This window comes from Pleurodeles waltl, chromosome 12 (assembly GCF_031143425.1).
Source record: "Pleurodeles waltl isolate 20211129_DDA chromosome 12, aPleWal1.hap1.20221129, whole genome shotgun sequence".
Classification (NCBI taxonomy): domain Eukaryota; kingdom Metazoa; phylum Chordata; class Amphibia; order Caudata; family Salamandridae; genus Pleurodeles; species Pleurodeles waltl.
In genome coordinates, this window is record NC_090451.1 from 1,597,249 (window position 1) to 1,624,112 (window position 26,864).

Sequence of the window (26,864 nt, forward strand, 5' to 3'; positions counted from 1 at the left end):
ATGTTTAGACAACTATCACCTAATAGAACACATTTTGGCTACCATATTTTGTACTCCTGAAACATGGTGTTTTGAAGACGAGGTGGCTGAGTGGTTAAGGCGATGGACTGCTAATCCATTGTGCTCTGCACGCGTGGGCTCGAATCCCATCCTCGTTGGTTTATTGTTCCGTCTTTAGTTTTTAGTATGTGGTAGGGCTGGGTTAACCCTATTTTATGTGAAAGTTAAATGACATATCCCATGGTATTTTCAGCAGTACAACGGCTCAGTTTGTAAACACCGCTCAGTTGAGTACTGTGCTTAGGCATTACTGTAAACAGCGCCAGCTGGGTTCTGCTCATGAATCACAAAATCTTTCCTGAGGCAGAGGGTTGGTAAGTTGAGGGACATAGATAGTTTGATTCCCTATCCTTAAAGAAAGAGAAGCAGCGCGTGCGGGACGCCAATGTAAGGGTTGTCTTCCTACGGACTCTCTGGACTGGCGCTCCCTGACACCTCCCATGGCCCGGGGCCAATCCTGACCTACTGAATGTATCACGTGCCTGCTGCTGTTGGCGTTGACTTTCCTAGGATCACTTCACAGGCTATACACCCTTATTCTCCAACTCCCCTATACAACAGAACATCTCACTTCAGAAAGCTTACAGAAACAGGTTTGCACAGGGTAGTGTGGCCGAGCGGTCTAAGGAGCTGGATTAAGGCTCCAGTCTCTTTGGAGGCGTGGGTTCGATTCCCACTGCTGCCAGTGTTTTTCAACTCACAAACGTATTTTGTCTGCATCAGTGTCTCACTCTCTGCCTTCTGCACCTACAATCCACATAGCGAGAGGTGAGACTATGTAAAGTGGTGACGTATATATATAAGGGTAGCCAGACAGTGGGACCGAGCCTTCTTATTTTAAAAAACCACAACCTAAGGTGACAAGAATTGTATCGGTAAACAAACCAGCTGTCTTGAAGTCTAACTATAGAGGCGACGAGAGGGGTCACTGTGATGCTGAAAGTTCAGTGAGTGTAAACAGTAGAACGCTGTGTGATACGTTTCCTTGCAGTGATGACAGCTCGCGTTTCTAAAGCAGAGAGCAAACATACAATGGGGAAGAAGAATAAATAAGGAAAGACATATATTATATGCAGACAGTTATTATACTTTGCTTTTCACCTGTAACTCGCTCAACTGTCGGTGAATGCTGCGTTACCCTGCATAGCCAGGTCACCACAGCGGGTGTCCACAGTGTTTGGCCAAGTTACTATAGTTGTGAGCTTGTACATGTGAGGTAGCGTGGCAGAGCAGGCTAAACTGGCTAGATTTAGGCTCCAGTCTCTCTGGAGCCGAGGGCTTGAATCCCAACACTATAAGTTTACTTGAACCAAATACTTTTGCAAAAAAGGTTCATGTAATAAATATTCATTAGGGTCGTGGTTGTGAGTATGACACTAATGGATAAAAGTGGGACTAACAATGCTACAATTCCTGAGACTACCACTGCACTAACAGCCTGGGAGAGGTTTGAGCTGGATACAAGATACTTGCATGAGGGAACTAACTCGAAAGGGGAACTATCCACTGATGTTTTCTATCGCTTGCTGAGTGAGTATGTTGACACAATGGATGCAAAAGATTGTTTTGTGTGTACTCAGATTCCTGTTTCGGTACAAGAGGGGGTTACCTATCATAGACTGTCATTAACATATGGGATACGTTGTAGTCTGTTACTAACAAGATTCTTTAACCAGGAAGAGATTCAATATTTTTACTCAAATCATGATCTTGTGTTTTCTAATGTGCCTATCATAGAGGATGTGAGTGGGTTAGCTAAGTACTATAGCATAAAGTTAGTTAAAGGATTCTTTCAGGCGACATTAACAATTAGTACATCTTATGCACACCACAATAATTTGACATGTTTGCTTACACCTGTAGAGAAAAGCTTTTTAGATCACACGGAAGAGAGAAGAAGGGCATTGAAGGGTAAACTAGAGAAAGGATTACAGCAACGGGCCTTTGCTAGTAGTGACGGTTATAGTGCAATTAGAGAACAAGGGAAGTTAGCTTTAGACGCACTACATGTAGGAAAGCTTTGCATATCCAAGACCAAATCATACTATGACAATGTGTTTGTGGGAATGAGTGAATGTAAGCGTGTGTTTTTGTTTCAGAGTAAATGGACGTTCATGTTAAATGGACAGGATCCAGCAATCCCCGGGATTTAATATATATGTGGACTTAATGCTTATTACCGTCTTCCAAAGGGATAGTATGGGACATGTTATTTGGGGATAGTTTTCCCAAAGATATATCAACTTGACGATTTGAAAAGGTTACCAAAATTGTCTGAATTACATCGTACTAGACATAAGAAAGAGACTGCTGCTGGTGTAGTAGGAGACATATTTGGGACGATAATTTCTTCAGTGGGAGTTATTATGAACTCCATAAAGATTCAAAAGTTGTCTACTATTGAGGATAACATGCTGACAAACTTTTCAGGGGCTATACTCCTGATGGATACTGAACTTGCTGCGGAGGGGGCTAATACTCTTCAAAACAGGCTTGCTTTAGACATTCTTTTAGTGAAAAATGGCAGAGTTTGTAGATTGCTCAATGGGTGTAATTGTTGCGCTTACATACCAGATAATAGTAATGAGATTAGAAGTATGCTTACTAACTTGACTAGGGATAGTACGGACTTGAAGGATTTGAAAGAACCAGGTGTTTGGAAAAAGGTTGGGAAAGGATTTGCTTAAGTGGGAAATTGGATTAGTAACATTTGGCATGGGATATTGTCTAAAATAATACAGGGGATATTGATTGTTATAGATTGCTTATTTGGATCATGGGTGGCATGTAAAATTAGTAAAAGAATAAAATTGAAGATGGCGAAAAATAATAGGAGGAGGGAAGAAAAACAAAGGGAAAAATTATTCAGGGCAAGATCAAAGGGGAAACCAAGAAGGGAAGAGATTGATATGAGGGAATTTTAGTATGTAAAATTATTAGGGAAGATTTGTGTGATGACAAGAGTCATCAGAGGAGGGATTGCTGGAGTGTGTCTTTTAAAATTAATATTAACATGAAAAGCTTACAATATATTGTGTAATGAAGCTGCATAAAAAATGTGTTAACGTAGAAATAATGCACACGTTTGAAATGTGCACACGGGGAGTGGCTACCAATGTATACGAAGACTAATGAAAGTTATTAATGCTGAATTAATTATGTACTAATGTTTTTAATTTGTATTAACATATCAAAATTGGAGTTATGTATTAGGAGTTTGTTCATTACGCAGTAGGCTTTAGTTTAGCGAAGGTCTGTGCCTAGCTGCCTGGTCTCATATTGAACTGTCTTTTTCTAACGTGCAATGTGCTATTTTCCTGAAGGACATGAAACTGTACTTTCCCAGAAGCTAGAGATGTGTGTAGCTGTAGTAAATTCTTTCTCATGGGACCCTACTTGCTCAAGGAGACATTCTTGCTGAATGCAACAGGGTAATTTGTAACAGGTGCAAGGCTGCCTGGAGTAGGAGAAAACAATGGAACTACTGACTGTAGCGTAAAATGTAACTTTTCTTACCTGACATTCCAACCGATGAAAACGTCAATAACATGGGCCAATCAACGACATGAGAACTGTGGTTTGTGTAAAACTCTGGTGAAGATTATTGGACAGAGATGGCGATGCACCAATGATTATCCATTGAGGAATTAGGAGTAAATTAGACAGTTTTGATTTAACCACATGACCCGAGGAGAAATCAGGCATTTATTGGACATTCCACTCCAAGCCATTCTTTGCCATTCTACTGAGCCATTTAGGCCATTTCGTTTGAGACTTTGCCGTTTGTTCGCCCTGTTACTCTAAACCACCCTTTACTTATTCCTTACCTGATACTTACTTCTCCTCTATATGAGGGAAGTTCTTGTTCCTTAGCTATGCCATACTGATACTTTGCCCTGTCCTTTCTTTGCTGATGATGCAAACGACTGATGTCCCGAGAACGAAGACTGACGCTGTTTGCTGATCCGTTGGATGGGTAACTATCTCATGAAAATTGTAATTGTCTGTTTGCCTTTTCTTTCTAGGTACCAACTGCTGTTTGATAGAGGCCATAGTTAGATGTTTTCCAAATTTGTGTTTGCTAAATAGTTTTGCATGAAGCCCAACATGCTGATGCTAATACGAGGTTATTTAAGGTGTTCACTAAAATCTGACGCAAATAGACAAATGACTGAGTTCTTGCTTTGTTGAACCATACACTACTGAGACTTTGCTAAGTTGCTTCTTAATAATTATGAGTTAATACTGTGTGAATATTCTCTATGCATTGATTAATTGCGTTTCTAATTGCAAATCTGAAGAGTTACTAATGAGATGAATTGCTGATGAGATTAACAGAAATGACTTTAGATTGTAACCAGAAGGGAAATAAATATCCTAACACTTAACTAAATTGGTGTGGTTATTCATGACTGAAAGATCATGGTGTGTTCACTTTATTGACTCTCATTAAAGGTTATTGATTAGCATGCTGATTAGTTATTGCGATTGTTGTTGAGATATTGATCTATTGATTTGCGATGCTAAAAGACATCTCGTACTGGGAAGTCCCCGAACCTGGTCTAAAAGGTTCATCGACCTAGGCGTGTCTCCTTGTAAGTTTACTTATCAAGGCTCTGACGCGCCTTCACTAATAAAAAGTAATCTGATCGCTTGCTGCGGAGTCATCGTCAACAAAAACTACCAAAATATTACTTCAATGTATTGTAATTACGACTGCCTCAGTTTTATGCATTACGTGAGTAGTCGGACAGCAATTTATTTAGCGCAAAAATATTTCTTGTTGATGCACGTACGTTTTTAAACTGAAGTGTCATAGCTGTAGCGGCAATACTCCCAGTTTAGGTGGTTTTATAAACTAAGTTTTACTTTCTCCTACTTAAAACTTTTTGCAGAACAATGCACATTAAATGGGAAGGCAGTTTTCCTTAATTGTGTACTATTTGCTGCCTAATGTTGACATGTAAGCACAGCACCAATAACTGACACCTAGAGACTCGAAAGTGCCATACCAGTACAATATTTGTATGATATTGCACTTTAAATCCACGTACAACTGAATTAAAGCAATCTTAGCTCATTTGAGGGTAGTGTGATAGTACATCACATATGGATAGAACACGTTTGGAAAGTGTAATTTTCATGATTACATTACATTTAACATATAAATTCAAGCTGAAGTAGGGATGGACAACAAGGTCGTTTAGAGCAAAGCTGAAGACAACAAGTTACCATAACAATCTGTAAATATGTGCTCTTTATTATGTTTAGACAACTATCACCTAATACAACACATTTTGGCTACCATATTTTGTACTCCTGAAACATGGTGTTTTGAAGACGAGGTGGCTGAGTGGTTAAGGCGATGGACTGCTAATCCATTGTGCTCTGCACGCGTGGGTTCGAATCCCATCCTCGTTGGTTTATTGTTCCGTCTTTAGTTTTTAGTATGTGGTAGGGCTGGGTTAACCCTATTTTATGTGAAAGTTAAATGACATATCCCATGGTATTTTCGGCAGTACAACGGCTCAGTTTGGAAACACTGCTCAGTTGAGTACTGTGCTTAGGCATTACTGTAAACAGCGCCAGCTGGGTTCTGCTCATGAATCACAAAATCTTTCCTGAGGCAGAGGGTTGGTAAGTTGAGGGACATAGATAGTTTGATTCCTTATCCTTAAAGAAAGAGAAGCAGCGCGTGCGGGACGCCAATGTAAGGGTTGTCTTCCTACGGACTCTCAGGACTGGCGCTCCCTGACACCTCCCATGGCCCGGGGCCAATCCTGACCTACTGAATGTATCACGTGCCTGCTGCTGTTGGCGTTGACTTTCCTAGGATCACTTCACAGGCTATACACCCTTATTCTCCAACTCCCCTATACAACAGAACATCTCACTTCAGAAAGCTTACAGAAACAGGTTTGCACAGGGTAGTGTGGCCGAGCGGTCTAAGGCGCTGGATTAAGGCTCCAGTCTCTTTGGAGGCGTGGGTTCGAATCCCACCGCTGCCAGTATTTTTCAACTCACAAACGTATTTTGTCTGCATCAGTGTCTCACTCTCTGCCTTCTGCACCTACGATCCACATAGCGAGAGGTGAGACTATGTAAAGTGGTGACGTGTATATATAAGGGTAGCCAGACAGTGGGACCGAGCCTTCTTATTTTAAAAAACCACAACCTAAGGTGACAAGAATTGTATCGGTAAACAAACCAGCTGTCTTGAAGTCTAACTATAGAGGCGACGAGAGGGGTCACTGTGATGCTGAAAGTTCAGTGCGTGTAATCAGTAGAACGCTGTGTGATACGTTTCCTTGCAGTGATGACAGCTCGCGTTTCTAAAGCAGAGAGCAAACATACAAAGGGGAAGAAGAATAAATAAAGAAAGACATATATTATATGCAGACAGTTATTATACTTTGCTTTTCACCTGTAACTCGCTCAACTGTCAGTGAATGCTGCGTTACCCTGCATAGCCAGGTCACCACAGCGGGTGTCCACAGTGTTTGGCCAAGTTACTATAGTTGTGAGTTTGTAGATGTGAGGTAGCGTGGCTGAGCAGGCTAAACTGGCTAGATTTAGGCTCCAGTCTCTCTGGAGCCGTGGGCTTGAATCCCAACACTATAAGTTTACTTGAACCAAATACTTTTGCAAAAAAGGTTCATGTAATAAATATTCATTAGGGTCGTGGTTGTGAGTATGACACTAATGGATAAATGTGGGACTAACAATGCTACAATTCCTGAGACTACCACTGCACTAACAGCCTGGGAGAGGTTTGAGCTGGATACAAGATACTTGCATGAGGGAACTAACTCGAAAGGGGAACTATCCACTGATATTTTCTATCGCTTGCAGAGTGAGTATGTTGACACAATGGATGCAAAAGATTGTTTTGTGTGTACACAGATTCCTGTTTCGGTACAAGAGGGGGTTACCTATCATAGACTGTCATTAACATATGGGATACGTTGTAGTCTGTTACTAACAAGATTCTATAACCAGGAAGAGATTCAATATTTTTACTCAAATCATGATCTTGTGTTTTCTAATGTGCTTATCATAGAGGATGTGAGTGGGGTAGCTAAGTACTATAGCATAAAGTTAGTTAAAGGATTCTTTCAGGCGACATTAACAATTAGTACTTCTTCTGCACACCACAATAATTTGACATGTTTGCTTACACCTGTAGAGAAAAGCTTTTTAGATCACACGGAAGAGAGAAGAAGGGCATTGAAGGGTAAACTAGAGAAAGGATTACAGCAACGGGCCTTTGCTAGTAGTGACGGTTATAGTGCAATTAGAGAACAAGGGAAGTTAGCTTTAGACGCACTACATGTAGGAAAGCTTTGCATATCCAAGACCAAATCATACTATGACAATGTGTTTGTGGGAATGAGTGAATGTAAGCGTGTGTTTTTGTTTCAGAGTAAATGGACGTTCATGTTAAATGGACAGGATCCAGCAATCCCCGGGATTTATTATATATGTGGACTTAATGCTTATTACCGTCTTCCAAAGGGATAGTATGGGACATGTTATTTGGGGATAGTTTTCCCAAAGATATATCAACTTCACGATTTGAAAAGGTTACCAAAATTGTCTGAATTACATCGTACTAGACATAAGAAAGAGACTGCTGCTGGTGTAGTAGGAGACATATTTGGGACGATAATTTCTTCAGTGGGAGTTATTATGAACTCCATAAAGATTCAAAAGTTGTCTACTATTGAGGATAACATGCTGACAAACTTTTCAGGGGCTATACTCCTGATGGATACTGAACTTGCTGCGGAGGGGGCTAATACTCTTCAAAACAGGCTTGCTTTAGACATTCTTTTAGTGAAAAATGGCAGAGTTTGTAGATTGCTCAATGGGTGTAATTGTTGCACTTACATACCAGATAATAGTAATGAGATTAGAAGTATGCTTACTAACTTGACTAGGGATAGTACGGACTTGAAGGATTTGAAAGAACCAGGTGTTTGGAAAAAGGTTGGGAAAGGATTTGCTTAAGTGGGAAATAGGATTAGTAACATTTGGCATGGGATATTGTCTAAAATAATACAGGGGATATTGATTGTTATAGATTGCTTATTTGGATCATGGGTGGCATGTAAAATTAGTAAAAGAATAAAATTGAAGATGGCGAAAAATAATAGGAGGAGGGAAGAAAAACAAAGGGAAAAATTATTCAGGGCAAGATCAAAGGGGAAACCAAGAAGGGAAGAGATTGATATGAGGGAATTTTAGTATGTAAAATTAGTAGGGAAGATTTGTGTGATGACAAGAGTCATCAGAGGAGGGATTGCTGGAGTGTGTCTTTTAAAATTAATATTAACACGAAAAGCTTACAATATATTGTGTAATGAAGCTGCATAAAAAATGTGTTAACGTAGAAATAATGCACACGTTTGAAATGTGCCCACGGGGAGTGGCTACCAATGTATACGAAGACTAATGAAAGTTATTAATGCTGAATTAATTATGTACTAATGTTTTTAATTTGTATTAACATATCAAAATTGGAGTTATGTATTAGGAGTTTGTTCATTAAGCAGTAGGCCTTAGTTTAGCGAAGGTCTGTGCCTAGCTGCCTAGTCTCATATTGAACTGTCTTTTTCTAACGTGCAATGTGCTATTTTCCTGAAGGACATGAAACTGTACTTTCCCAGAAGCTAGAGATGTGTGTAGCTGTAGTAAATTCTTTCTCATGGGACCCTACTTGCTCAAGGAGACATTCTTGCTGAATGCAACAGGGTAATTTGTAACAGGTGCAAGGCTGCCTGGAGTAGGAGAAAACAATGGAACAACTGACTGTAGCGTAAAATGTAACTTTTCTTACCTGACATTCCAACCGATGAAAACGTCAATAACATGGGCCAATCAACGACATGAGAACTGTGGTTTGTGTAAAACTCTGGTGAAGATTATTGGACAGAGATGGCGATGCACCAATGATTATCCATTGAGGAATTAGGAGTAAATTAGACAGTTTTGATTTAACCACATGACCCGAGGAGAAATCAGGCATTTATTGGACATTCCACTCCAAGTCATTCTTTGCCATTGTACTGAGCCATTTAGGCCATTTCGTTTGAGACTTTGCCGTTTGTTCGCCCTGTTACTCTAAACCACCCTTTACTTATTCCTTACCTGATACTTACTTCTCCTCTATATGAGGGAAGTTCTTGTTCCTTAGCTATGCCATACTGATACTTTGCCCTGTCCTTTCTTTGCTGATGATGCAAACGACTGATGTCCCGAGAACGAAGACTGACGCTGTTTGCTGATCCGTTGGATGGGTAACTATCTGATGAAAATTGCAATTGTCTGTTTGCCTTTTCTTTCTAGGTAGCAACTGCTGTTTGATAGAGGCCATAGTTAGATGTTTTCCAAATTTGTGTTTGCTAAATAGTTTTGCATGAAGCCCAACATGCTGATGCTAATACGAGGTTATTTAAGGTGTTCACTAAAATCTGACGCAAATAGACAAATGACTGAGTTCTTGCTTTGTTGAACCATACACTACTGAGACTATGCTAAGTTGCTTCTTAATAATTATGTGTTAATACTGTGTGAATATTCTCTATGCATTGATTAATTGCGTTTCTAATTGCAAATCTGAAGAGTTACTAATGAGATGAATTGCTGATGAGATTAACAGAAATGACTTTAGATTGTAACCAGTAGGGAAATAAATATCCTAACACTTAACTAAATTGGTGTGGTTATTCATGACTGAAAGATCATGGTGTGTTCACTTTATTTACTCTCATTAAAGGTTATTGATTAGCATGCTGATTAGTTATTGCAATTGTTGTTGAGATATTGATCTATTGATTTGTGATGCCAAAAGACATCTCGTACTGGGAAGTCCCCGAACCTGGTCTAAAAGGTTCATCGACCTAGGCGTGTCTCCTTGTAAGTTTACTTATCAAGGCTCTGACGCGCCTTCACTAATAAAAAGTAATCTGATCGCTTGCTGCGGAGTCATCGTCAACAAAAACTACCAAAATATTACTTCAATGTATTGTAATTACGACTGCCTCAGTTTTATGCATTACGTGAGTAGTCGGACAGCAATTTATTTAGCGCAAAAAATATTTCTTGTTGATGCACGTACGTTTTTAAACTGAAGTGTCATAGCTGTAGCGGCAATACTCCCAGTTTAGGTGGTTTTATAAACTAAGTTTTACTTTCTCCTACTTAAAACTTTTTGCAAAACAATGCACATTAAATGGGAAAGCAGTTTTCCTTAATTGTGTACTATTTGCTGCCTAATGTTGACATGTAAGCACACCACCAATAACTGACACCTAGAGACTTGAAAGCGCCATACCAGTACAATATTTGTATGATATTGCACTTTTAATCCACGTACAACTGAATTAAAGCAATCTTAGCTCATTTGAGGGTAGTGTGATAGTACATCACATATGGATAGAACATGTTTGGAAAGTGTATTTTCATGATTACATTACATTTAACATATAAATTCAAGCTGAAGTAGGGATGGACAACAAGGTCGTATAGAGCAAAGCTGAAGACAACAAGTTACCATAACAATCTGTAAATATATGCTCTTTATTATGTTTAGACAACTATCACCTAATAGAACACATTTTGGCTACCATATTTTGTACTCCTGAAACATGGTGTTTTGAAGACGAGGTGGCTGAGTGGTTAAGGTGATGGACTACTAATCTATTGTGCTCTGCACGTGTGGGTTTGAATCCCATCCTTGTCGGTTTATTGTTCCGTTTTTAGTTTTTAGTATGTGGTAGGGCTGGGTTAACCCTATTTTATGTGAAAGTTAAATGACATATCCCATGGTATTTCCGGCAGTATAACGGCTCAGTTTGGAAACACCGCTCAGTTGAGTACTGTGCTTAGGCATTACTGTAAACAGCGCCAGCCGGGTTCTGCTCATGAATCACAAAATCTTTCCTGAGGCGGAGGGTTTGTAAGTTGAGGGACGTAGATAGTTTGATTCCTTATCCTTAAAGAAAGAGAAGCAGCGCGTGCGGGACGCAAATGTAAGGGTTGTCTTCCTACGGACTCTCAGGACTGGCGCTCCCTGACACCTCCCATGGCCCGGGGCCAATCCTGACCTACTGAATGTATCACGTGCCTGCTGCTGTTGGCGTTGACTTTCCTAGGATCACTTCACAGGCTATACACCATTATTCTCCAACTCCCCTATACAACAGAACATCTCACTTCAAAAAGCTTACAGAAACAGGTTTGCACAGGGTAGTGTGGCCGAGTGGTCTAAGGCGCTGGATTAAGGCTCCAGTCTCTTTGGAGGCGTGGGTTCGAATCCCACCCCTGCCAGTATTTTTCAACTCACAAACGTATTTTGTCTGCATCAGTGTCTCACTCTCTGCCTTCTGCACCTACGATCCACATAGCGAGAGGTGAGACTATGTAAAGTGGTGACGTATATATATAAGGGTAGCCAGACAGTGGGACCGAGCCTTCTTATTTTAAAAAACCACAACCTAAGGTGACAAGAATTGTATCGGTAAACAAACCAGCTGTCTTGAAGTCTAACTATAGAGGCGACGAGAGGGGTCACTGTGATGCTGAAAGTTCAGTGAGTGTAAACAGTAGAACGCTGTGTGATACGTTTCCTTGCAGTGATGACAGCTCGCGTTTCTAAAGCAGAGAGCAAACATACAATGGGGAAGAAGAATAAATAAGGAAAGACATATATTATATGCAGACAGTTATTATACTTTGCTTTTCACCTGTAACTCGCTCAACTGTCGGTGAATGCTGCGTTACCCTGCATAGCCAGGTCACCACAGCGGGTGTCCACAGTGTTTGGCCAAGTTACTATAGTTGTGAGCTTGTAGATGTGAGGTAGCGTGGCTGAGCAGGCTAAACTGGCTAGATTTAGGCTCCAGTCTCTCTGGAGCTGTGGCCTTGAATACCAACACTTTAAGTTTACTTGAACCAAATACTTTTGCAAAAAAGGTTCATGTAATAAATATTCATTAGGGTCGTGGTTGTGAGTATGACACTAATGAATAAAAGTGGGACTAACAATGCTACAATTCCTGAGACTACCACTGCACTAACAGCCTGGGAGAGGTTTGAGCTGGATACAAGATACTTGCATGAGGGAACTAACTCGAAAGGGGAACTATCCACTGATGTTTTCTATCGCTTGCTGAGTGAGTATGTTGACACAATGGATGCAAAAGATTGTTTTGTGTGTACACAGATTCCTGTTTCGGTACAAGAGGGGGTTACCTATCATAGACTGTCATTAACATATGGGATACGTTGTAGTCTGTTACTAACAAGATTCTATAACCAGGAAGAGATTCAATATTTTTACTCAAATCATGATCTTGTGTTTTCTAATGTGCTTATCATAGAGGATGTGAGTGGGGTAGCTAAGTACTATAGCATAAAGTTAGTTAAAGGATTCTTTCAGGCGACATTAACAATTAGTACATCTTATGCACACCACAATAATTTGACATGTTTGCTTACACCTGTAGAGAAAAGCTTTTTAGATCACACGGAAGAGAGAAGAAGGGCATTGAAGGGTAAACTAGAGAAAGGATTACAGCAACGGGCCTTTGCTAGTAGTGACGGTTATAGTGCAATTAGAGAACAAGGGAAGTTAGCTTTAGACGCACTACATGTAGGAAAGCTTTGCATATCCAAGACCAAATCATACTATGACAATGTGTTTGTGGGAATGAGTGAATGTAAGCGTGTGTTTTTGTTTCAGAGTAAATGGACGTTCATTTTAAATGGACAGGATCCAGCAATCCCCGGGATTTATTATATATGTGGACTTAATGCTTATTACCGTCTTCCAAAGGGATAGTATGGGACATGTTATTTGGGGATAGTTTTCCCAAAGATATATCAACTTCACGATTTGAAAAGGTTACCAAAATTGTCTGAATTACATCGTACTAGACATAAGAAAGAGACTGCTGCTGGTGTAGTAGGAGACATATTTGGGACGATAATTTCTTCAGTGGGAGTTATTATGAACTCCATAAAGATTCAAAAGTTGTCTACTATTGAGGATAACATGCTGACAAACTTATCAGGGGCTATACTCCTGATGGATACTGAACTTGCTGCGGAGGGGGCTAATACTCTTCAAAACAGGCTTGCTTTAGACATTCTTTTAGTGAAAAATGGCAGAGTTTGTAGATTGCTCAATGGGTGTAATTGTTGCGCTTACATACCAGATAATAGTAATGAGATTAGAAGTATGCTTACTAACTTGACTAGGGATAGTACGGACTTGAAGGATTTGAAAGAACCAGGTGTTTGGAAAAAGGTTGGGAAAGGATTTGCTTAAGTGGGAAATTGGATTAGCAACATTTGGCATGGGATATTGTCTAAAATAATACAGGGGATATTGATTGTTATAGATTGCTTATTTGGATCATGGGTGGCATGTAAAATTAGTAAGAGAATAAAATTGAAGATGGCGAAAAATAATAGGAGGAGGGAAGAAAAACAAAGGGAAAAATTATTCAGGGCAAGATCAAAGGGGAAACCAAGAAGGGAAGAGATTGATATGAGGGAATTTTAGTATGTAAAATTAGTAGGGAAGATTTGTGTGATGACAAGAGTCATCAGAGGAGGGATTGCTGGAGTGTGTCTTTTAAAATTAATATTAACATGAAAAGCTTACAATATATTGTGTAATGAAGCTGCATAAAAAATGTGTTAACGTAGAAATAATGCACACGTTTGAAATGTGCCCACGGGGAGTGGCTACCAATGCATACGAAGACTAATGAAAGTTATTAATGCTGAATTAATTATGTACTAATGTTTTTAATTTGTATTAACATATCAAAATTGGAGTTATGTATTAGGAGTTTGTTCATTAAGCAGTAGGCCTTAGTTTAGCGAAGGTCTGTGCCTAGCTGCCTGGTCTCATATTGAACTGTCTTTTTCTAACGTGCAATGTGCTATTTTCCTGAAGGACATGAAACTGTACTTTCCCAGAAGCTAGAGATGTGTGTAGCTGTAGTAAATTCTTTCTCATGGGACCCTACTTGCTCAAGGAGACATTCTTGCTGAATGCAACAGGGTAATTTGTAACAGGTGCAAGGCTGCCTGGAGTAGGAGAAAACAATGGAACTACTGACTGTAGCGTAAAATGTAACTTTTCTTACCTGACATTCCAACCGATGAAAACGTCAATAACATGGGCCAATCAACGACATGAGAACTGTGGTTTGTGTAAAACTCTGGTGAAGATTATTGGACAGAGATGGCGATGCACCAATGATTATCCATTGAGGAATTAGGAGTAAATTAGACAGTTTTGATTTAACCACATGACCCGAGGAGAAATCAGGCATTTATTGGACATTCCACTCCAAGCCATTCGTTGCCATTCTACTGAGCCATTTAGGCCATTTCGTTTGAGACTTTGCCGTTTGTTCGCCCTGTTACTCTAAACCACCCTTTACTTATTCCTTACCTGATACTTACTTCTCCTCTATATGAGGGAAGTTCTTGTTCCTTAGCTATGCCATACTGATACTTTGCCCTGTCTTTTCTTTGCTGATGATGCAAACGACTGATGTCCCGAGAACGAAGACTGACGCTGTTTGCTGATCCGTTGGATGGGTAACTATCTGATGAAAATTGTAATTGTCCGTTTGCCTTTTCTTTCTAGGTACCAACTGCTGTTTGATAGAGGCCATAGTTAGATGTTTTCCAAATTTGTGTTTGCTAAATAGTTTTGCATGAAGCCCAACATGCTGATGCTAATACGAGGTTATTTAAGGTGTTCACTAAAATCTGACGCAAATAGACAAATGACTGAGTTCTTGCTTTGTTGAACCATGCACTACTGAGACTTTGCTAAGTTGCTTCTTAATAATTATGTGTTAATACTGAGTGAATATTCTCTATGCATTGATTAATTGCGTTTCTAATTGCAAATCTGAAGAGTTACTAATGAGATGAATTGCTGATGAGATTAACAGAAATGACTTTAGATTGTAACCAGTAGGGAAATAAATATCCTAACACTTAACTAAATTGGTGTGGTTATTCATGACTGAAAGATCATGGTGTGTTCACTTTATTGACTCTCATTAAAGGTTATTGATTAGCATGCTGATTAGTTATTGCGATTGTTGTTGAGATATTGATCTATTGATTTGCGATGCTAAAAGACATCTCGTACTGGGAAGTCCCCGAACCTGGCCTAAAAGGTTCATCGACCTAGGCGTGTCTCCTTGTAAGTTTACTTATCAAGGCTCTGACGCGCCTTCACTAATAAAAAGTAATCTGATCGCGTGCTGCAGAGTCATCGTCAACAAAAACTACCAAAATATTACTTCAATGTATTGTAATTACGACTGCCTCAGTTTTATGCATTACGTGAGTAGTCGGACAGCAATTTATTTAGCGCAAAAATATTTCTTGTTGATGCACGTACGTTTTTAAACTGAAGTGTCATAGCTGTAGCGGCAATACTCCCAGTTTAGGTGGTTTTATAAACTAAGTTTTACTTTCTCCTACTTAAAACTTTTTGCAGAACAATGCACATTAAATGGGAAGGCAGTTTTCCTTAATTGTGTACTATTTGCTGCCTAATGTTGACATGTAAGCACACCACCAATAACTGACACCTAGAGACTCGAAAGCGCCATACCAGTACAATATTTGTATGATATTGCACTTTAAATCCACGTACAACTGAATTAAAGCAATCTTAGCTCATTTGAGGGTAGAGTGATAGTACATCACATATGGATAGAACACGTTTGGAAAGTGTAATTTTCATGATTACATTACATTTAACTTATAAATTCAAGCTGAAGTAGGGATGGACAACAAGGTCGTATAGAGCAAAGCTGAAGACAACAAGTTACCATAACAATCTGTAAATATGTGCTCTTTATTATGTTTAGACCACTATCACCTAATAGAACACATTTTGGCTACCATATTTTGTACTCCTGAAACATAGTGTTTTGAAGACGAGGTGGCCGAGTGGTTAAGGCGATGGACTGCTAATCCATTGTGCTCTGCACGCGTGGGTTCGAATCCCATCCTCGTTGTTTTATTGTTCCGTCTTTAGTTTTTAGTATGTGGTAGGGCTGGGTTAACCCTATTTTATGTGAAAGTTAAATGACATATCCCATGGTATTTTCGGCAGTACAACGGCTCAGTTTGGAAACACCGCTCAGTTGAGTACTGTGCTTAGGCATTACTGTAAACAGCGCCAGCTGGGTTCTGCTCATGAATCACAAAATCTTTCCTGAGGCGGAGGGTTGGTAAGTTGAGGGACATAGTTTGATTCCTTATCCTTAAAGAAAGAGAAGCAGCGCGTGCGGGACGCCAATGTAAGGGATGTCTTCCTACGGACTCTCAGGACTGGCGCTCCCTGACACCTCCCATGGCCCGGGGCCAATCCTGACCTACTGAATGTATCACGTGCCTGCTGCTGTTGCCGTTGACTTTCCTAGGATCACTTCACAGGCTATACACCCTTATTCTCCAACTCCCCTATACAACAGAACATCTCACTTCAGAAAGCTTACAGAAACAGGTTTGCACAGGGTAGTGTGGCCGAGCGGTCTAAGGCGCTGGATTAAGGCTCCAGTCTCTTTGGAGGCGTGGGTTCGAATCCCACCACTGCCAGTATTTTTCAACTCACAAACGTATTTTGTCTGCATCAGTGTCTCACTCTCTGCCTTCTGCACCTACGATCCACATAGCGAGAGGTGAGACTATGTAAAGTGGTGACGTATATATATAAGGGTAGCCAGACAGTGGGACCGAGCCTTCTTATTTTAAAAAACCACAACCTAAGGTGACAAGAATTGTATCGGTAAACAAACCAGCTGTCTTGAAGTCTAACTATAGAGGCGACGAGAGGGGTCACTGTGATGCTGAAAGTTCAGTGAGTGTAAACAGTAGAACGCTGTGTGATACGTTTCCTTGCAGTGATGACAGCTCGCGTTTCTAAAGCAGAGAGCAAACATACAATGGGGAAGAAGAATAAATAAGGAAAGACATATATTATATGCAGACAGTTATTATACTTTGCTTTTCACCTGTAACTCGCTCAACTGTCGGTGAATGCTGCGTTACCCTGCATAGCGAGGTCACCACAGCGGGTGTCCACAGTGTTTGGCCAAGTTACTATAGTTGTGAGCTTGTACATGTGAGGTAGCGTGGCTGAGCAGGCTAAACTGGCTAGATTTAGGCTCCAGTCTCTCTGGAGCCGTGTGCTTGAATCCCAACACTTTAAGTTTACTTGAACCAAATACTTTTGCAAAAAAGGTTCATGTAATAAATATTCATTAGGGTCGTGGTTGTGAGTATGACACTAATGGATAAAAGTGAGACTAACAATGCTTCAATTCCTGAGACTACCATTGTACTAACAGCCTGGGAGAGGTTTGAGCTGGATACAAGATACTTGCATGAGGGAACTAACTCGAAAGGGGAACTATCCACTGATGTTTTCTATCGCTTGCTGAGTGAGTATGTTGACACAATGGATGCAAAAGATTGTTTTGTGTGTACACAGATTCCTGTTTCGGTACAAGAGGGGGTTACCTATCATAGACTGTCATTAACATATGGGATACGTTGTAGTCTGTTACTAACAAGATTCTATAACCAGGAAGAGATTCAATATTTTTACTCAAATCATGATCTTGTGTTTTCTAATGTGCTTATCATAGAGGATGTGAGTGGGGTAGCTAAGTACTATAGCATAAAGTTAGTTAAAGGATTCTTTCAGGCGACATTAACAATTAGTACATCTTATGCACACCACAATAATTTGACATGTTTGCTTACACCTGTAGAGAAAAGCTTTTTAGATCACACGGAAGAGAGAAGAAGGGCATTGAAGGGTAAACTAGAGAAAGGATTACAGCAACGGGCCTTTGCTAGTAGTGACGGTTATAGTGCAATTAGAGAACAAGGGAAGTTAGCTTTAGACGCACTACATGTAGGAAAGCTTTGCATATCCAAGACCAAATCATACTATGACAATGTGTTTGTGGGAATGAGTGAATGTAAGCGTGTGTTTTTGTTTCAGAGTAAATGGACGTTCATGTTAAATGCACAGGATCCAGCAATCCCCGGGATTTATTATATATGTGGACTTAATGCTTATTACCGTCTTCCAAAGGGATAGTATGGGACATGTTATTTGGGGATAGTTTTCCCAAAGATATATCAACTTGACGATTTGAAAAGGTTACCAAAATTGTCTGAATTACATCGTACTAGACATAAGAAAGAGACTGCTGCTGGTGTAGTAGGAGACATATTTGGGACGATAATTTCTTCAGTGGGAGTTATTATGAACTCCATAAAGATTCAAAAGTTGTCTACTATTGAGGATAACATGCTGACAAACTTTTCAGGGGCTATACTCCTGATGGATACTGAACTTGCTGCGGAGGGGGCTAATACTCTTCAAAACAGGCTTGCTTTAGACATTCTTTTAGTGAAAAATGGCAGAGTTTGTAGATTGCTCAATGGGTGTAATTGTTGCGCTTACATACCAGATAATAGTAATGAGATTAGAAGTATGCTTACTAACTTGACTAGGGATAGTACGGACTTGAAGGATTTGAAAGAACCAGGTGTTTGGAAAAAGGTTGGGAAAGGATTTGCTTAAGTGGGAAATTGGATTAGTAACATTTGGCATGGGATATTGTCTAAAATAATACAGGGGATATTGATTGTTATAGATTGCTTATTTGGATCATGGGTGGCATGTAAAATTAGTAAAAGAATAAAATTGAAGATGGCGAAAAATAATAGGAGGAGGGAAGAAAAACAAAGGGAAAAATTATTCAGGGCAAGATCAAAGAGGAAACCAAGAAGGGAAGAGATTGATATGAGGGAATTTTAGTATGTAAAATTAGTAGGGAAGATTTGTGTGATGACAAGAGTCATCAGAGGAGGGATTGCTGGAGTGTGTCTTTTAAAATTAATATTAACATGAAAAGCTTACAATATATTGTGTAATGAAGCTGCATAAAAAATGTGTTAACGTAGAAATAATGCACACGTTTGAAATGTGAACACGGGGAGTGGCTACCAATGTATACGAAGACTAATGAAAGTTATTAATGCTGAATTAATTATGTACTAATGTTTTTAATTTGTATTAACATGTCAAAATTGGAGTTATGTATTAGGAGTTTGTTCATTAAGCAGTAGGCCTTAGTTTAGCGAAGGTCTGTGCCTAGCTGCCTGGTCTCATATTGAACTGTCTTTTTCTAACGTGCAATGTGCTATTTTCCTGAAGGACATGAAACTGTACTTTCCCAGAAGCTAGAGATGTGTGTAGCTGTAGTAAATTCTTTCTCATGGGACCCTACTTGCTCAAGGAGACATTCTTGCTGAATGCAACAGGGTAATTTGTAACAGGTGCAAGGCTGCCTGGAGTAGGAGAAAACAATGGAACTACTGACTGTAACGTAAAATGTAACTTTTCTTACCTGACATTCCAACCGATGAAAACGTCAATAACATGGGCCAATCAACGACATGAGAACTGTGGTTTGTGTGAAACTCTGGTGAAGATTATTGGACAGAGATGGCGATGCACCAATGATTATCCATTGAGGAATTAGGAGTAAATTAGACAGTTTTGATTTAACCACATGACCCGAGGAGAAATCAGGCATTTATTGGACATTCCACTCCAAGCCATTCTTTGCCATTCTACTGAGCCATTTAGGCCGTTTCGTTTGAGACTTTGCCGTTTGTTCGCCCTGTTACTCTAAACCACCCTTTACTTATTCCTTACCTGATACTTACTTCTCCTCTATATGAGGGAAGTTCTTGTTCCTTAGCTATGCCATACTGATACTTTGCCCTGTCCTTTCTTTGCTGATGATGCAAACGACTGATGTCCCGAGAACGAAGTCTGACGCTGTTTGCTGATCCGTTGGATGGGTAACTATCTGATGAAAATTGTAATTGTCTGTTTGCCTTTTCTTTCTAGGTACCAACTGCTGTTTGATAGAGGCCATAGTTAGATGTTTTCCAAATTTGTGTTTGCTAAATAGTTTTGCATGAAGCCCAACATGCTGATGCTAATACGAGGTTATTTAAGGTGTTCACTAAAATCTGACGCAAATAGACAAATGACTGAGTTCTTGCTTTGTTGAACCATACACTACTGAGACTTTGCTAAGTTGCTTCTTAATAATTATGTGTTAATACTCTGTGAATATTCTCTATGCATTGATTAATTGCGTTTCTAATTGCAAATCTGAAGAGTTACTAATGAGATGAATTGCTGATGAGATTAACAGAAATGACTTTAGATTGTAACCAGTAGGGAAATAAATATCCTAACACTTAACTAAATTGGTGTGGTTATTCATGACTGAAAGATCATGGTGTGTTCACTTTATTGACTCTCATTAAAGGTTATTGATTAGCATGCTGATTAGTTATTGCGATTGTTGTTGAGATATTGATCTATTGATTTGCGATGCTAAAAGACATCTCGTACTGGGAAGTCCCCGAACCTGGTCTAAAAGGTTCATCGACCTAGGCGTGTCTCCTTGTAAGTTTACTTATCAAGGCTCTGACGCGCCTTCACTAATAAAAAGTAATCTGATCGCTTGCTGCGGAGTCATCGTCAACAAAAACTACCAAAATATTACTTCAATGTATTGTAATTACGACTGCCTCAGTTTTATGCATTACGTGAGTAGTCGGACAGCAATTTATTTAGCGCAAAAATATTTCTTGTTGATGTACGTACGTTTTTAAACTGAAGTGACATAGCTGTAGCGGCAATACTCCCAGTTTAGGTGGTTTTATAAACTAAGTTTTACTTTCTCCTACTTAAAACTTTTTGCAGAACACTGCACATTAAATGGGAAGGCAGTTTTCCTTAATTGTGTACTATTTGCTGCCTAATGTTGACATGTAAGCACACCACCAATAACTGACACCTAGAGACTCGAAAGCGCCATACCAGTACAATATTTGTATGATATTGCACTTTAAATCCACGTACAACTGAATTAAAGCAATCTTAGCTCATTTGAGGGTAGTGTGATAGTACATCACATATGGATAGAACACGTTTGGAAAGTGTAATTTTCATGATTACATTACATTTAACATATAAATTCAAGCTGAAGTAGGGATGGACAACAAGGTTGTATAGAGCAAAGCTGTAGACAACAAGTTACCATAACAATCTGTAAATATGTGCTCTTTATTATGTTTAGACAACTATCACCTAATAGAACACATTTTGGCTACCATATTTTGTACTCCTGAAACATGGTGTTTTGAAGACGAGGTGGCCGAGTGGTTAAGGCGATGGACTGCTATTCCATTGTGCTCTGCACGCGTGGGTTCGAATCCCTTCCTCGTTGGTTTATTGTTCCGTCTTTAGTTTTTAGTATGTGGTAGGGCTGGGTTAACCCTATTTTATGTGAAAGTTAAATGACATATCCCATGGTATTTTCGGCAGTACAACGGCTCAGTTTGGAAACACCGCTCAGTTGAGTACTGTGCTTAGGCATTACTGTAAACAGCGCCAGCTGGGTTCTGCTCATGAATCACAAAATCTTTCCTGAGGCGGAGGGTTGGTAAGTTGAGGGACGTAGATAGTTTGATTCCTTATCCTTAAAGAAAGAGAAGCAGCGCGTGCGGGACGCCAATGTAAGGGTTGTCTTCCTACGGACTCTCAGGACTGGCGCTCCCTGACACCTCCCATGGCCCGGGGCCAATCCTGACCTACTGAATGTATCACGTGCCTGCTGCTGTTGGCGTTGACTTTCCTAGGATCACTTCACAGGCTATACACCCTTATTCTCCAACTCCCCTATACAACAGAACATCTCACTTCAGAAAGCTTACAGAAACATGTTTGCTCAGGGTAGTGTGGCCGAGCGGTCTAAGGCGCTGGTTTAAGGCTCCGGTCTCTTTGGAGGCGTGGGTTCGAATCCCACTGCTGCCAGTATTTTTCAACTCCCAAACGTATTTTGTCTGCATCAGTGTCTCACTCTCTGCCTTCTGCACCTACGATCCACATAGCGAGAGGTAAGACTATGTAAAGTGGTGACGTATATATATAAGGGTAGCCAGACAGTGGGACCGAGCCTTCTTATTTTAAAAAACCACAACCTAAGGTGACAAGAATTGTATCGGTAAACAAACCAGCTGTCTTGAAGTCTAACTATAGAGGTGACGAGAGGGGTCACTGTGATGCTGAAAGTTCAGTGAGTGTAAACAGTAGAACGCTGTGTGATACGTTTCCTTGCAGTGATGACAGCTCGCGTTTCTAAAGCAGAGAGCAAACATACAATGTGGAAGAAGAATAAATAAGGAAAGACATATATTATATGCAGACAGTTATTATACTTTGCTTTTCACCTGTAACTCGCTCAACTGTCGGTGAATGCTGCGTTACCCTGCATAGCCAGGTCACCACAGCGGGTGTCCACAGTGTTTGGCCAAGTTACTATAGTTGTGAGCTTGTAGATGTGAGGTAGTGTGGCTGAGCAGGCTAAACAGGGCTAGATTTAGGCTCCAGTCTCTCTGGAGCCGTGGGCTTGAATCCCAACACTATAAGTTTACTTGAACCAAATACTTTTGCAAAAAAGGTTCATGTAATAAATATTCATTAGGGTCGTGGTTGTGAGTATGACACTAATGGATAAAAGTGGGACTAACAATGCTAGAATTCCTGAGACTACCACTGCAATAACAGCCTGGGAGAGGTTTGAGCTGGATACAAGATACTTGCATGAGGGAACTAACTCGAAAGGGGAACTATCCACTGATGTTTTCTATCGCTTGCTGAGTGAGTATGTTGACACAATGGATGCAAAAGATTGTTTTGTGTGTACACAGATTCCTGTTTCGGTACAAGAGGGGGTTACCTATCATAGACTGTCATTAACATATGGGATACGTTGTAGTCTGTTACTAACAAGATTCTATAACCAGGAAGAGATTTAATATTTTTACTCAAATCATGATCTTGTGTTTTCTAATGTGCTTATCATAGAGGATGTGAGTGGGGTAGCTAAGTACTATAGCATAAAGTTAGTTAAAGGATTCTTTCAGGCGACATTAACAATTAGTACATCTTATGCACACCACAATAATTTGACATGTTTGCTTACACCTGTAGAGAAAAGCTTTTTAGATCACACGGAAGAGAGAAGAAGGGCATTGAAGGGTAAACTAGAGAAAGGATTACAGCAACGGGCCTTTGCTAGTAGTGACGGTTATAGTGCAATTAGAGAACAAGGGAAGTTAGCTTTAGACGCACTACATGTAGGAAAGCTTTGCATATCCAAGACCAAATCATACTATGACAATGTGTTTGTGGGAATGAGTGAATGTAAGCGTGTGTTTTTGTTTCAGAGTAAATGGACGTTCATGTTAAATGGACAGGATCCAGCAATCCCCGGGATTTATTATATATGTGGACTTAATGCTTATTACCGTCTTCCAAAGGGATAGTATGGGACATGTTATTTGGGGATAGTTTTCCCAAAGATATATCAACTTCACGATTTGAAAAGGTTACCAAAATTGTCTGAATTACATCGTACTAGACATAAGAAAGAGACTGCTTCTGGTGTAGTAGGAGACATATTTGGGACGATAATTTCTTCAGTGGGAGTTATTATGAACTCCATAAAGATTCAAAAGTTGTCTACTATTGAGGATAACATGCTGACAAACTTTTCAGGGGCTATACTCCTGATGGATACTGAACTTGCTGCGGAGGGGGCTAATACTCTTCAAAACAGGCTTGCTTTAGACATTCTTTTAGTGAAAAATGGCAGAGTTTGTAGATTGCTCAATGGGTGTAATTGTTGCGCTTACATACCAGATAATAGTAATGAGATTAGAAGTATGCTTACTAACTTGACTAGGGATAGTACGGACTTGAAGGATTTGAAAGAACCAGGTGTTTGGAAAAAGGTTGGGAAAGGATTTGCTTAAGTGGGAAATTGGATTAGTAACATTTGGCATGGGATATTGTCTAAAATAATACAGGGGATATTGATTGTTATAGATTGCTTATTTGGATCATGGGTGGCATGTAAAATTACGAAAAGAATAAAATTGAAGATGGCGAAAAATAATAGGAGGAGGGAAGAAAAACAAAGGGAAAAATTATTCAGGGCAAGATCAAAGGGGAAACCAAGAAGGGAAGAGATTGATATGAGGGAATTTTAGTATGTAAAATTAGATGGGAAGATTTGGGTGATGACAAGAGTCATCAGAGGAGGGATTGCTGGAGTGTGTCTTTTAAAATTAATATTAACACGAAAAGCTTACAATATATTGTGTAATGAAGCTGCATAAAAAATGTGTTAACGTAGAAATAATGCACACGTTTGAAATGTGCCCACGGGGAGTGGCTACCAATGCATACGAAGACTAATGAAAGTTATTAATGCTGAATTAATTATGTACTAATGTTTTTAATTTGTATTAACATATCAAAATTGGAGTTATGTATTAGGAGTTTGTTCATTAAGCAGTAGGCCTTAGTTTAGCGAAGGTCTGTGCCTAGCTGCCTGGTCTCATATTGAACTGTCTTTTTCTAACGTGCAATGTGCTATTTTCCTGAAGGACATGAAACTGTACTTTCCCAGAAGCTAGAGATGTGTGTAGCTGTAGTAAATTCTTTCTCATGGGACCCTACTTGCTCAAGGAGACATTCTTGCTGAATGCAACAGGGTAATTTGTAACAGGTGCAAGGCTGCCTGGAGTAGGAGAAAACAATGGAACTACTGACTGTAGCGTAAAATGTAACTTTTCTTACCTGACATTCCAACCGATGAAAACGTCAATAACATGGGCCAATCAACGACATGAGAACTGTGGTTTGTGTAAAACTCTGGTGAAGATTATTGGACAGAGATGGCGATGCACCAATGATTATCCATTGAGGAATTAGGAGTAAATTAGACAGTTTTGATTTAACCACATGACCCGAGGAGAAATCAGGCATTTATTGGACATTCCACTCCAAGCCATTCTTTGCCATTCTACTGAGCCATTTAGGCCATTTCGTTTGAGACTTTGCCGTTTGTTCGCCCTGTTACTCTAAACCACCCTTTACTTATTCCTTACCTGATACTTACTTCTCCTCTATATGAGGGAAGTTCTTGTTCCTTAGCTATGCCATACTGATACTTTGCCCTGTCCTTTCTTTGCTGATGATGCAAACGACTGATGTCCCGAGAACGAAGACTGACGCTGTTTGCTGATCCGTTGGATGGGTAACTATCTGATGAAAATTGTAATTGTCCGTTTGCCTTTTCTTTCTAGGTACCAACTGCTGTTTGATAGAGGCCATAGTTAGATGTTTTCCAAATTTGTGTTTGCTAAATAGTTTTGCATGAAGCCCAACATGCTGATGCTAATACGAGTTTATTTAAGGTGTTCACTAAAATCTGACGCAAATAGACAAATGACTGAGTTCTTGCTTTGTTGAACCATGCACTACTGAGACTTTGCTAAGTTGCTTCTTAATAATTATGTGTTAATACTGAGTGAATATTCTCTATGCATTGATTAATTGCGTTTCTAATTGCAAATCTGAAGAGTTACTAATGAGATGAATTGCTGATGAGATTAACAGAAATGACTTTAGATTGTAACCAGTAGGGAAATAAATATCCTAACACTTAACTAAATTGGTGTGGTTATTCATGACTGAAAGATCATGGTGTGTTCACTTTATTGACTCTCATTAAAGGTTATTGATTAGCATGCTGATTAGTTATTGCGATTGTTGTTGAGATATTGATCTATTGATTTGCGATGCTAAAAGACATCTCGTACTGGGAAGTCCCCGAACCTGGCCTAAAAGGTTCATCGACCTAGGCGTGTCTCCTTGTAAGTTTACTTATCAAGGCTCTGACGCGCCTTCACTAATAAAAAGTAATCTGATCGCTTGCTGCGGAGTCATCGTCAACAAAAACGACCAAAATATTACTTCAATGTATTGTAATTACGACTGCCTCAGTTTTATGCATTACGTGAGTAGTCAGACAGCAATTTATTTAGCGCAAAAATATTTCTTGTTGATGCACGTACGTTTTTAAACTGAAGTGTCATAGCTGTAGCGGCAATACTCCCAGTTTAGGTGGTTTTATAAACTAAGTTTTACTTTCTCCTACTTAAAACTTTTTGCAGAACAATGCACATTAAATGGGAAGGCAGTTTTCCTTAATTGTGTACTATTTGCTGCCTAATGTTGACATGTAAGCACACCACCAATAACTGACACCTAGAGACTCGAAAGTGCCATACCAGTACAATATTTGTATGATATTGCACTTTAAATCCACGTACAACTGAATTAAAGCAATCTTAGCTCATTTGACGGTAGTGTGATAGTACATCACATATGGATAGAACACGTTTGGAAAGTGTAATTTTCATGATTACATTACATTTAACATATAAATTCAAGCTGAAGTAGGGATGGACAACAAGGTCGTATAGAGCAAAGCTGAAGACAACAAGTTACCATAACAATCTGTAAATATGTGCTCTTTATTATGTTTAGACAACTATCACCTAATAGAACACATTTTGGCTACCATATTTTGTACTCCTGAATCATGGTGTTTTGAAGACGAGGTGGCCGAGTGGTTAAGGCGATGGACTGCTAATCCATTGTGCTCTGCACACGTGGGTTCGAATCCCATCCTCGTTGGTTTATTGTTCCGTCTTTAGTTTTTAGTATGTGGTAGGGCTGGGTTAACCCTATTTTATGTGAAAGTTAAATGACATATCCCATGGTATTTTCG

At 39.6% G+C, this 26,864-nt stretch overlaps 11 non-coding genes across 11 annotated transcripts; all 11 read left to right on the forward strand.

Annotated features, from left to right (window-relative positions):
* The first annotated feature begins 76 nt into the window (after nt 1-76).
* Nucleotides 77-158, forward strand: TRNAS-GCU (transfer RNA serine (anticodon GCU)). Its single transcript has one exon. It is a non-coding gene; the product is annotated as a tRNA-Ser (tRNA).
* Nucleotides 159-663: 505 nt separating this feature from the next.
* TRNAL-AAG (transfer RNA leucine (anticodon AAG)) lies at nt 664-745 on the forward strand. The gene has a single exon. It is a non-coding gene; the product is annotated as a tRNA-Leu (tRNA).
* A 4,654-nt stretch (nt 746-5,399) lies between these two features.
* Nucleotides 5,400-5,481, forward strand: TRNAS-GCU (transfer RNA serine (anticodon GCU)). Its single transcript has one exon. It is a non-coding gene; the product is annotated as a tRNA-Ser (tRNA).
* A 505-nt stretch (nt 5,482-5,986) lies between these two features.
* On the forward strand, nt 5,987-6,068 carry TRNAL-AAG (transfer RNA leucine (anticodon AAG)). Its single transcript has one exon. It is a non-coding gene; the product is annotated as a tRNA-Leu (tRNA).
* A 4,654-nt stretch (nt 6,069-10,722) lies between these two features.
* TRNAS-ACU (transfer RNA serine (anticodon ACU)) lies at nt 10,723-10,804 on the forward strand. The gene has a single exon. It is a non-coding gene; the product is annotated as a tRNA-Ser (tRNA).
* A 505-nt stretch (nt 10,805-11,309) lies between these two features.
* On the forward strand, nt 11,310-11,391 carry TRNAL-AAG (transfer RNA leucine (anticodon AAG)). The gene has a single exon. It is a non-coding gene; the product is annotated as a tRNA-Leu (tRNA).
* Nucleotides 11,392-16,045: 4,654 nt separating this feature from the next.
* On the forward strand, nt 16,046-16,127 carry TRNAS-GCU (transfer RNA serine (anticodon GCU)). Its single transcript has one exon. It is a non-coding gene; the product is annotated as a tRNA-Ser (tRNA).
* A 501-nt stretch (nt 16,128-16,628) lies between these two features.
* TRNAL-AAG (transfer RNA leucine (anticodon AAG)) lies at nt 16,629-16,710 on the forward strand. The gene has a single exon. It is a non-coding gene; the product is annotated as a tRNA-Leu (tRNA).
* A 4,654-nt stretch (nt 16,711-21,364) lies between these two features.
* Nucleotides 21,365-21,446, forward strand: TRNAS-GCU (transfer RNA serine (anticodon GCU)). The gene has a single exon. It is a non-coding gene; the product is annotated as a tRNA-Ser (tRNA).
* Nucleotides 21,447-21,951: 505 nt separating this feature from the next.
* On the forward strand, nt 21,952-22,033 carry TRNAL-AAG (transfer RNA leucine (anticodon AAG)). Its single transcript has one exon. It is a non-coding gene; the product is annotated as a tRNA-Leu (tRNA).
* Nucleotides 22,034-26,688: 4,655 nt separating this feature from the next.
* On the forward strand, nt 26,689-26,770 carry TRNAS-GCU (transfer RNA serine (anticodon GCU)). Its single transcript has one exon. It is a non-coding gene; the product is annotated as a tRNA-Ser (tRNA).
* Nucleotides 26,771-26,864: the final 94 nt, after the last annotated feature.